The sequence below is a fragment of the Morone saxatilis genome, unplaced genomic scaffold (genome assembly GCF_004916995.1).
Source record: "Morone saxatilis isolate NCDOM2014 unplaced genomic scaffold, NCSU_SB_2.0 Contig20, whole genome shotgun sequence".
Classification (NCBI taxonomy): Eukaryota; Metazoa; Chordata; class Actinopteri; family Moronidae; genus Morone; species Morone saxatilis.
Genome location: NW_023339763.1, coordinates 3,356,695 through 3,360,130, shown reverse-complemented (window position 1 = coordinate 3,360,130; position 3,436 = coordinate 3,356,695).

The window sequence follows — 3,436 nt, the reverse complement described above, 5'->3', positions numbered from 1 at the left end:
TTGGTGTTTTGGTGTATAACAACAAACAGTAAAGAGACAATAAAAATAAAAAACAAGTGCGGAAAAGAATCGTAAAATAGAAAACAAAGAGAATTAAATGTTCAAAAGAAGGAAGGTTTTTATGACTTTATTCTCTGCTTTGTATTTTCCTTATTGGTCTAGCGTTTAACATTTAAATGTCTATTTTGTAGGTCTAAAGTGATTCTGTTCACCTCACAAAAAGCCAAAATTAACTTAATTTCCTCTAAAAACACAGCGAATATTGACCAGACATGTGCAACAAATACAGATTTTAAAGGGGTCACGAGCCCGACTAATAACGTGGAGACTTGATATCACATTAGTTCAGATTTAGAGGCAATAAGTGTTTAATAATGGGGGTGAAAAGGGATAAAAGCACTTATCTTAATGTCTGCAGGTGTGTTGACTGGAAGGTCAGTGGTTTATTTCCAGCGAGGTGACCTGAAACGCTTCATTGTCAGGGTGAATTATGATTGATTGATCATTAATTTGTCAAAGTAAATTACAGACAGCCACCAGGCCAGTCCTTACGGCAAAAATAATGCTAAATTATTAATATCGAGTACATTAGAGGCCGTACTCGGCGCCTTGTGTGGTTGAAGAGCCACTAAACCGTAAATGTGATGAATATTTTTACTGGCAGCCGACCAGCTGGTCAACCGAGGCTCTCTCTCATCATCTAATTTACTGATTGTGTGTGTGTGTGTGTGTGTGTTGAAATCTGCCCAGTGGAGACGTAATTACAAGAACAATAGCTTTGAAAGGGATTGAGACATTTTTCATCATTGTTGTTAAAGCGTTCACAGAAATCAAAATGTCACCGCGGGGTTGTTTCATCTGGGATTTAACACAGTAACCACCAAAGCAGTCACAGCTGCTCTCACTCACTTGAATCCTTTGTCACATGGGTTATTTTAGCCTTTAAAGAGCCGTTAATCAATGTTTTTTAATCAGCAACTGTTGGATGGGTTGCCAAGGAAGTTCATGACTCCCCCGAGGAAGAGCGGTGACTCCCTAACTTTTACTCAAGCTCCACCATTAGGTTGACATTTTGGTTTCCTGGTAAATGTCTATGACAATAACTATTGTCTAAATACAATAGATACAAATACTAAATACAGTCTAACTGTTCATTCATGGTCCCCAGAGGATGAATCCATGGTGATTATGTGACGGCAGGGTTAGCTGGTTGGTGCAGAACAAACTAAAAGGACAGTTATTATTGGATTTGTCTTTACATACTGTACATTACCTTCACATTAGCATATTGTCCATTTTGTTTACTGATATGTCAGCTCAGAGGTGTGAAACTAGAAACTTGGCAGCAGCTGTAATTCAACAAAGTGTGTAAACTTCAAGAATGTGCAGCAAAATCAGGCCGCAGGAGTAGGAGATTTATAAAACATTTACATAAGATTTACATAAACATAATCAAAAATGCTGCTCTGAACGGCAGAAACCAATTTAGTGTGTGTGTGTGTGTGTGCATAGAGGGAAATGAGCGTCTAAAAATGAAAGCACAGCAGTAATTACACCCCAGGAATAGGTCCTAATTGAAAGGTAGTTCCAGTAGCTACACTAATGAATTGATTTAATCATTTAATAGTTAATTAAAAGGCAGCACAGTTGCTCAGCGGTTAGCACTGTCACCTCACAGCGAGCAGCCCCCCTTTTGAGTGCCAGTTACTCATCTTCACTGTGTTAACATGACGTTTCCCCCCGTCAGTCCAAAAATAACACTTGATTTAAAGATTATTTTTGCCCATAGGTGTGAATAACTTTTACGTGTGCCGACTTGGGTCTAATTATAACACCGAATATGAGATTTCCCCACTCACAGTTCAAGATAAAGTTGCGTCTAAGTTAGGAATTTGGGGCATTTTTTCTCCAACCGCAGTTTATGACGTGAAATGCATGTTCTTTTTTAAAAATACACCTGCTTTTAAATGAATTAACATACAAATAAACTTCCATGTTTTCATTTTCATTGTTTTAATTAATCAATTATGCTACAAAAATGTCCATCACAGTTTTCCAAAGCTTTAGCTGATGTCTTTAATTCATTGTGATGAACAGTTTATAACCTAATAAAAAAGATTTAAAACTAGAAATTCGCCTTCTGTCAGACAACACTGTATGCGTGTAGGTGTTAGGATGGCGCTAGCATGTTCTCATCCCTTATCAGGCCCCATATCAGGTTCCTTTAATCCCAAAATATCTGGAAAGTGACCCAAATTAATCATTTCAGGTGGTTAAATGAAGTCTGCTGGGAAAGTCCTTATGCATGCTCAGCTTTACTATCTACTAATACGAAACATGTTGACGTATTATTGAAAAAGACTTTGCGTGTCCTCTCACACATTCAAGTGACCTTAATCAACATGTTTACATGTGAAATTATTTCCATTTGCTTCCCATTGTGAATCCAGGAGTTGTCAATAAAACACATCTGCCACTCTGATTTTAATTTTGTCCTCTTGTTGCTGTAAGAGTTTGATCCACTTTGTAACAATTGTAATTCTTTGGCACCTTCACTGTCTGAAATCAAAGAGCTTTTGTTATTAAAATTGTACATTTCGATGTCATTGTCATTTAAATTACAGTGGTTTAAAGTACTTTTACTCAAGTACTAAACTTAAGTGCAAATCTGAGATACTTTATTTCCATTTTCTGTATACTTTTATTACATAATTTCACTTTTTATACTTTGCAGATTCTGATTAATAATACAAAATATAAACAATTAGGAGGAAATATTATAGATTAAGCTAACAATTTATAGATCCCTAGGGGCGGATCTAGAAAGATTTTTTTACATACTGTTTATTACCTTTATTTTAGTTTAATGTACATTATATTTACGTTAGAATCCTGTATATTGCACATTTTAGGAGAGCTGCCATCTTTATCGTATATGTTAATGGTAAAAACATCTAATTTTAACAGACATTACACTAATGAAAACATACCTATTAATAATATATTCCATTTCTGCCTATAGATCCTCCTAAATGTTACACACTGGACCTTTAAGTACACCTTTATTTTGATGCTCATGCTTTTACTTGCAGCATTTCCACACTGTGCTATTTCTGCTTTTACATAAGTGTATTTGCCCTCTCTCTCTCCGTCACGTGTGGGGATAAAGTGTGAGTGTTATCAGGCTAGCTCTATCAGATTAACATACACTGCTGTATCTTCCACTCAGCCCCCTCATCTCCTTCTGGCTTTCTTTCTTTCTGTCTTTATTTTTTATTTCCGTCTCAGCTGCTTCAGACCCACTGTGCCAATCCCTCTCAACAGTTTTCATTGTTATGCAGATGAAGTCCAGTTAACTCGCCTCCGTAAATCCAAATGGGATGAAAGCTATTTCAGAGGAAATATGCCTTCATGTCGGAGCCGGCCTTAAACAGCC